Source organism: Acromyrmex echinatior, chromosome 8 (genome assembly GCF_024713525.1).
Source record: "Acromyrmex echinatior isolate Ae372 chromosome 8, ASM2471352v2, whole genome shotgun sequence".
NCBI classification, from domain to species: Eukaryota; Metazoa; Arthropoda; class Insecta; order Hymenoptera; family Formicidae; genus Acromyrmex; species Acromyrmex echinatior.
In genome coordinates this window covers 14926548-14935795 of record NC_141859.1, presented here as the reverse complement: position 1 = coordinate 14935795, position 9248 = coordinate 14926548, and the positions used below count along the sequence as shown (strand labels likewise).

Sequence of the window (9248 nt, the reverse complement as noted above, 5' to 3'; positions counted from 1 at the left end):
AGCATTTTCCGGAAACTATATAAAACAGCGTACAATCGCACTAATGTTTCTAGATCACAAAATTAAATTTATGTTTAAAACTTTCTACTACGTCCATGTAATGCGATGACAAAGAAGAAACATTTTCTATTTTACATGTCACATACACATTATTCGCGTTTTCAGATAAAAATTAAAATTTGTTAAAGACATCTATTATTAGCAAAGTTATAACAAATTATAATTATTGTATTCGCCGAAATAAATATTGTAATTTTTTTTAACGTAAATCTGTAATAAACGATACTAAAACCGCGTAAAATTATTTTAGATAGAAGAGATATAATAAAATTAAATAAATATGATGATATAAACATATTTATTTTGATTTACGCTTTAAGTAAAGTAATATTGTATCTCAGAAAAAAAGAATTATAAATATAAAATATTAATTAAAAATTATCTTTCTTTTATATACATGTTGTGTAAATAACGGAGTGAAAGAAATAGATATTTGCATAATGCAGATATTACACATATTTTAGTAACATGCGAATTTGAAACTAATCTTCAATATACACATAAATATATCGATTTTAATTTCTTTTTTTATTAAATTTTCTGTCACGCATAATATAATTCCGTCAACAATAATCATATAACGCGTTATCCTTCTTTAAATATTATTACTGATTTTAAATTTTTGTCGAGCAAAGTTGACATTGTCAAAATATTAACTTTGATTAATGAATTTTTTTATACTGTTATATTACGTATATATCTATACTGACGCATATAGTATTTCATCATCATCTTGTTGATAACTGTTATTTTCATCATATTTAATCTCATATCTAATCGCACCAATTTTGATATCATCTTTTACCATATTTCGAGATTTTATTTTAGCAAATAAACAAGTTTATATAATTGTACAGAATCAAAGAATTTATAAAAACAAGTTATATCGAAAATAATATTATTTATGAAAGTAAAGTATTTAGTATGTAATATATTTGTAATGTTTAATTATATATTTGTAGTATTTAATATTATGTAATATTTAATTCTATTGTAAATATGATTAAATATAAATTTAAAAAATATTTCCTACGATAATATTTTCTACTAAAAATTTACGATTTATCTTATTGATTACTGACGTCATGTTAATTTATATCAATAGACATCAAATTAATTATGATATGTCATCATCAGTTATCAATAAATCTTTTTAATTTTATCGGAAACATAAATATCTCTATGTTGCCAGTATGTCTGAGATAATATATCCAAAAATTTCTCCAAAGAAAAAGATATTTTTCTATATACCATTTGAATATTTATTTTATAAATTAAAATACTTTTTATATTAGACAGATATATACAAAGTAATAATTAGGGGAGAATTGCTGAATGTGTACTACTTAACCGATTTTTTATTATATTTTCCATTTGGCACTATTTTAGTACATTTGTACGCAAATGAACATTAGAAATTGTAACTTGAGATTTCGAACGCTTACTATTAGATGTTTAACTTTTCATTAATAATAAATTAATATGTTATAAATCTTTTTGTAACATGTTGCAAAAGATTTAGGCAACTGGTTGCCTAAATCGTTCCTATAGGCAGTGATAGAAATTTGGCCCCATGTAATTCATAAAATCAGTCCCTTGACTTTTGTTCCATCAATTGACGCCGCACTTTAGCCAAACGCGGTATCAATTGATGGAACAAAAATGGAGGGGCTGATTCTCTGAATTGGGGCCAAATTTCTATCACTGCCTATAGGAACGATTTAGACAACTAAATTTCCATCACTGCCTATAGATTTTTTTTAAATCGAATTTCCTTTGAAAGTATTAAATTTAAAAATAAAAATAATTGAAAGTATAAGATTAATAAAAGAAATCATTAATTAATACTTAATAATTAATTAATATCTAATTTTGATAATTTATTGATAAAAATCAAGTATTTTATAATTATTAAATGATAATAATGAAAAAAAACAAATGACGTTAAAATAAAATTGGCTGAAATATATTTTTGCACTTGTATTTGTATTGATATCAATTATTTCATTTTATTATTATGAATTATCAGTATTATCGTGTGATAATACGAATTTAAAAAACTTGTTGAATTTTACAAAAATATCGATTTAATCTTTACAATGGTTGCAAATATACAATAAATGTAAAATATTCTATAATAATCTTTTTTTATAAAAATTTATAAGAAAATTGAATGATCGCGTTATCATCAGCGACATAAGTTGATTAAAAATTAATATTGTAGCTTAGATATGTTACATTAGGTGGTGAGACGATAAAGTAACTCTGGTATATACGTTACCTAACAAAAACTTAATTTATTAAGTATTTACTATTTTTAAGCTAAATGAACTATATTAGTAAAAACTGTTATAATTTGATTTATTATTGACTACAGATTATACATATGGTTAACTTAATAATATAATATTTACGCCAACGATGTATCGTGTGCACGCGATCGTAACAAAAACGGTTCTACTTCTATGTTCATTTTACTCTTTGCGCATCAAAAACCTGGGGATTAGCGGTGGCGCTTCCTCGCTCTCAGCGCTGCCAATCTTATAAATACTAATGATCAGATCTTGTAGTAACTAATCTTACGTGAATAAGATTCACGTAAGACTAGTTACTACAACTAGACTACTACAATTAGACTACTTATTATCCTACATTCTCCCCCTACGAGTATCGTTGTTATACGCTATTTCCTTTAAATCTATTACATTAATTTCTTTTAATGCCCATAACAATTTATCGTACATTATCCCTTTAGTTAAAAAATCTGCAATCATCAATTTGGTCTCAATATAACGTACATCAATTTCGCCCTTCTCTATTTCGTCTCTAATAAAATTTCAAGTTTACATGTTATGTCTTATTTGATTACCTCACACTCTCCATTCTATAGCTTATTATCACGGTACATAACAACAGGTTTGTCCAAGAAAGTTTCTAGCCCCATTTCCATAAACTTAGCCACTTCATATCCTTTACTATGTCTGAACACGCGAATAATCCTATTACACAAGTGAATAATCCTATGCATTTCTGCTTATTACTTTTTTATATTAATAGCGAACCTCCTAACACTCCTGAAAACAACTCATCATCCTCACCCTAACTTGAATCTGCATACACTCTCAAAGTTCTGCATTCTCTAGTGTAAAATAATTTTTTCTCTTGCGTGCCTTGTAAGTATTGTAAGACACGATTCACTAGTACGATATGTCTGTATGATCATCTTTCCGGTCTATTACCAAATTGTAATAAGTACGATGTTACAAACGCAATGGCCTCATGCGATTTGCTAAATACAATAACTCGCCTATCATCTCTTTATAAAATTCTATATCTTCTACATAACTGTTATGTGTTTCGCGGGTTTTCTCCGTGTCTAGATCTATTCTTGGAATGCCAACGTTTCGTGAGCCTTGCAGTTCACTTCATCAGGGGCAGCCTGATACTGAGCTGTTCCTCCAGACCCTTCCTTTTTTATATTACGCTGCTTGTTGGAGTGGGAAAAGGGTGGGAGAAGAGGTGGTGGAATTTGGTTGGTCTTCAATAATCGGGAGAATGATCTTCCATATTTTATTTATGTTGTAGCCATTATCTCTATTTAGATTATTAGGGTGTTTTTGTATCTCTATAGCTTCTCTATACTTTCTTGGAAAGTATGATGTAACGTTGGCTATCGTGGTCGCTTTGTCAAACAATATTTGATGTCCTGTTTCGATGTTGTGTGTTCTGATAATGTCGACAGCGTGGCGTGTTTTAGCTTGACATCACGTTGGTGTTCTTTTATCCGTAGATTGACCATTCTCTCGGTTTCTCCAATGTATACTTGTCCGCAGGAACAAGGTATTTTGTATACTCCTGCAGAGCTGAGTGGAGGTCTTTGATTTTTATGGTTTCTTAAGATTTGTCCTATTTTTTGGGTGCTTTGAAGATAGTTCGGATATTATGTTTGTTTAATATTCTGCCAATGCGATCTGTTCTTGTTCCTTTGATTATATGGGAGAATAGAGAGGATCCTATCGTCTGATTGTGTATCAGAGATCGTTGTCTTGTTTGCATGTTTATTGATTATCTTGGTTATGTCTTTTTTGTCGTGTCCGTTTTTATATAAGACTAGTTTTAGGCGGTTGAGTTCTGTCTGTAGATGTTCTTTGTCAGAGATGGTGAAAGCTGTACCAGTGAGTTGATTACTGACTGTTTTTGTACTGGGTGGTGGTGCGACTCGGCATATAAGTATCTGTCTATGTGTGTTGATTTTCTGTACACTTGATGGCCTATGGATCTTCATGGCTTGTTCATATGTAATATGATTTAGAGTTTGCCAGATGTCATGTCGTATCGTGACGGATAGGAACAGGTGGAGTTTAAAAGTTTTATGGAAGATCTGGGTGGATGCGATCTTTGATGAGGATGAGGCTGATTTTATGAAGGATATTTTTGTTAATAGAGCACTGCTTAACACTTACTTTTCCTATAACAACCAATTTTACGAACAAACTTCAGGAGCAGCGATGGGCTCTCCTATTTCTCTTGTAATCGCCAATATCTTCATGGAGCACTTTGAGAAAGAGGCCCTCAGAAAAACATAAAAAAAAAACTAGAAATTTGGTTCTATTATGTGAACGACACATTCGTGATATGGAGATATGGCAGAGGGTCTCGCAATATTCGGAATTGTTATCTATAACCGAGAAATCATAAATATAGACAGAGATGGCAATGAACCCTTCTTACTCGACAATATAAATATACCTTTCTGAGACTTAAAACCTATTCGCGTTAGTACTTTTTTGAATTTCAAAAACTAATTACGTCCGGGTTGTGATAAACCGTATATATGTACTCTTATTAAGCTTGAGAAATTTATTCTTTCCATACGCATCTTCAAACCTTGAAGGCAATGACAAATAAATCGTTTGTGATAAATCTCCGTGTAGATATGCCGTTTTAACATTAAAGAACCGTAAATTTAATTTTAACTTACTAGCTAATGCTACAAATAATCACCATGCTTCCATGGATACTACAGATGAATACGATTCTTCATAGTCTTTATGTTTCACGTAATTAAACTCTGCTGCTACTAACCTGGCCTTAAACTTGATACCATCATTCACATTAGCATTTTTAATTGTTAGAATCTATTTACTCTTCATACTTATTCAATCGATCTACTACATCTCACATGGAATGTGTTTCAAGTGATTTTAATTCCTCCCTCATAGCTCTTTCCCAATTTGGCTATTCTTTGTTTCATCATAATTAGATGGTATCTCAGCTTATTCTATTAAGTTGGTCGTGGCTTTTGCTTGTAATTTCTTGGATCTACGAACTGGTGTCTAATTTGGATTATTTGCTTCTCGGCTAAATATTCTCTCCTTCCATTACCAATGAGGCCTGCCACATGACTTACGTTCTGTTTCTACGATTTCGCTATTTTCTCCATTACTTGTCGTTTCGCTATTTATACTCACGTCTGTTCCATTATCATTTGCCATCTCATGTTCCGGTTCTAAGTATATCAGTATATTATATTCGTTAGCTCTTCTATCACTATCGTTAAGGAGTCTTTTGCCAGAATCATTTTCATTAAAGTTTACTGACCTTTCCTCTAAGACTTATCTTGTTTCCGGCTCGTATATTCTGTAACATTTTCCGCGTAACCTACCATTATTCCTATCTTACCGGGTAAATGTTGTAAATTTGTCGCGTTTTTGTTTAGGAACGTGAAAGTATACGATGCATCCGAACATACGAAGATAGTTGATATTTAGTCTTATTCCGAAAAATAATTCAAACAGCGTTTTACTTTTGTTTTTATGGAAAATTACGTTACTGACGTGACTAGCACATGCTGCCGCTTCTGCCCAAAATACATTCGATAACTTGTTATCATATAAGAGTGCTTTAGTACATTCTAAAATAGTTCGATTAGCGCATTGTGTTTTGCCGTTGTGTTTTGCTTTCAGGATATATGGTACGTTTTTTTCATGGATTATTCTGTTTCTATTTAAAAATTCATTAAGTTCTTAGTTTACAAATTCTCTTGTAATTCCATTCTAAAATGTTTAATTCTAACACCAAGTAGATTTTCATATTTTTCTTTAAATGAAACCAATTTTTCATTGACTTCATTTTTGTGTTTCATAAAGTATGTGAAGTACATTCCCGAGAAGTCATCTATCAGTACGAACATATACATTTAGCAAATCATTTAGCGACTCAGTTGGTACTAGGTCCGCACACATCGCCATGAATTAATTCAAGCGGTTATGTACTCTGGTCTTGAGTTATTGTTTTATGTGATTGCTTAGTTATTTTACTAAGATTGCAACTTTCACAGACAAAATCATCATTAAAAGTTATTTTACTAAGATTGCAACTTTCACAGACAAAATCATCATTAAAAGTTATATACATGCCATCTAAGGTTATCATTATTCATTACAAGATTATCATTTTAGACAAATATTAATTGTTTATATGAATTAGCTGCTTATGCCATATATTATGAGCAATGTCTTTTTCTAATGCTGTAAAAACTTGCGATCGTTACAGGGCTCAGCCCAAAATTTTAAACACTTACCAATCAATTTACCGATCAAGACTGCGTTACTTTCTTCATCCATCACAGCGACCGTGTCGCTTTGCTGTATTATTTTGCAACCTTTCTTCATGAGTATCGTCGTGGATAGCAAATTTTCCCTAAGTAATAATACATATGAAACATCGCTCATTATAATGACAATTTCCTTTCCGTTTTCATTCCTGGTCCTAATTTCGACTATCTATTCCTTCGTAACGCAGCCTTGATTCAGCTCCCGCTTGATAGAGTTCACCTTCCTGAAAATCGATATTAGTAAATCATTTAAGATTATTTATCATATAGTTGGTCGCACCTGTATCGAATAACCAATTGTCATTGACATCACCTTCTATATCAGGATTGTAAATATACAATGTAAATGCATATCATTACCGTCTACCGATTTTCCTATACTATTAGCGGATTTCTTCTTCTTCGTATTTTCTTGGTTCACGTCAGAATCCTTCCGTCCTTCTTGTCTTGTTTGAATTAGTAGCTTTGTAATTCTCTCCTTTGTGATTTTTGCGATGCCAGCATACCTTTGCAAGATGGTCGCTCTTTTCACAAATATAGTATTTCTTATCGTTCTTCTTCTGAATGGCATATACACCTTTCGTCTCCCTAAGATGGCCGCCTCCGCGATGTTGAGATTCTTTTTCATGTTCCTTTAGAATTTCGTGAATTTCTTCTAAAGATTTTTCCCATTGCATCTTTAATAACATTCTTCGTTTTGTCTCTTGGGAGCTGCTCGAGGTCGCTCCGAATAAATCCAGCGTACTTGAAATGTAGGATTCACTGTATACAACATCCGTCATACGACGTCCAATATTCATCGTAACAATAAATGTCAAATATCGTATGATGGATCGTACATATGAATCCAATATTTCAATTACGCTGGCTTCATTCGAAGTGATCCCGAACAGCTCTCAAGAGACAAAATGAACAATACTAATATTTCACAGACGTCTTTATATTGATTGTTTATTCCATGTAATGGAATAAGCTTATACTGATCGAAGCTGGATCTTTAATACTTAAATAATTCAATGTGAATTATATATAGTACGTAGGCTGCTGGAAAAGTTTCTGCAATCTAATACTTCCAGTGGCGCCAATGTTATGCTAATATCATATCCGTAAAATTAGACGTTTTTAACCTATAATTCAGTTGACGGTTTGTACCCAAGCGAACTAGTTTTGTTTGCATAGTATTTTAAAAGAAATTATTTTGTGATAAAATGGAAATTTCGCGTGAAAATTTTCGGGCAATGATTTTTTACGATTACAAATCTAATTCCGAAACAATGCATCGATCGACTTCATTTGGCTTTTGGGAATGAAACACCATCCAATAGGACTGTTTATAATTAGTTTGCCGAATTCCAGCGTGGACGTATTTTTCTTTATGATGAATTCCGTCGTCCATTCTGTTGTTGCCACTAATGTTGATGCTGTGCGTGAAATGATTGAGCGAGACTGGCATATGACATATCGCGAGATTCAGGCGTCTTTAAGCATTGACATGAAAGCAATACATACGATTTTGTATGATCATTTGAGCGTACGGAAACTTTGCAGTCGTTGGATCCCACACAATTTGACTGAAGCTCAAAAACAGGCTCGTGTTAAAGAAATGCTCAAGAAATTCAACCGAGGTCGGTCAAATTTGGTCTACAACATCGTTACTGGGGACGAAACATGGATCTATTCATATGATCCCGAAAGTAAACAACAATCCACTGTTTGGGTATTTCAAAATGAACCGAAATCAACAAAAGTTGTTCACGCAGTGCTGCCAAGCAAATGATTGCTTGTTTCTTCAGTTATACCGGCATGTGGCAACCGTGGCTTTAGAGGATCGAAGGACTGTAAATACTGATTGATATACAACAATTTGTTTGCCAGAAGTCATAAATGAATTGCGTAGAACAAACCGAAATCGTCGCATCATCCTTCAATATTTTCATGACAACGCCAGCTATCACACAACACGTCAAATCGTTGATTTTTTTATCCAGTAAAAATGTTGAATTGATGACTCATTGTTCGTATTCACCTGATTTATCACCTAATTACTTCTTTTTGTTCCCAAACAAAAGAAGATACGTGGTGAGCGATTTGAGTCGTTTGAAGCAGCTGTTGAAACATTTCGTACGCTGATTTCTGAGGTTACAGCCTCAGAGTGGAAAAAATGCTTCGAAAATTGGTTCGAGCGTATGCAAAAATGTATCGATCTTAAAGGCAGATACTTCGAAAAACAATAAAGCAATTTACCGAATTTTACATGTTTTTTTTTTCATATTGTTTGCAGAAATTTTTCCAGCAGTCTACATATTTACGTAAAAATGAATTTTTAGTGCAAAAATAAAAAAAAGAGAAACAATGACCTTGACAAATGTTATCCAGGGCATCATCTTGAACATTCAAGAGATCATGGTTGTCAGTTGGATAATACTAATGATGTTGGTATTGCAACTTTCGAGCGTTATAATTAAAAAAATACTTAATAAAAATATACTTTATTGTAGCGTTTTGAAAAGCTTTTGATATCGACTATTAATTAGATTCTAGAATCAAAAATAGGATGTGTCTAATTTTAAAA

At 32.0% G+C, this 9248-nt stretch overlaps 1 long non-coding RNA gene across 1 annotated transcript; it reads right to left on the bottom strand.

Moving 5' to 3' along the window:
* Positions 1–596: 596 nt before the first annotated feature.
* On the bottom strand, positions 597–7304 carry LOC147908875 (uncharacterized). Its single transcript, XR_015545992.1, has 2 exons — positions 7037–7304; positions 597–6900 (listed from the first exon to the last, which is right to left on the bottom strand). It is a non-coding gene; the product is annotated as an uncharacterized LOC147908875 (long non-coding RNA).
* Positions 7305–9248: the final 1944 nt, after the last annotated feature.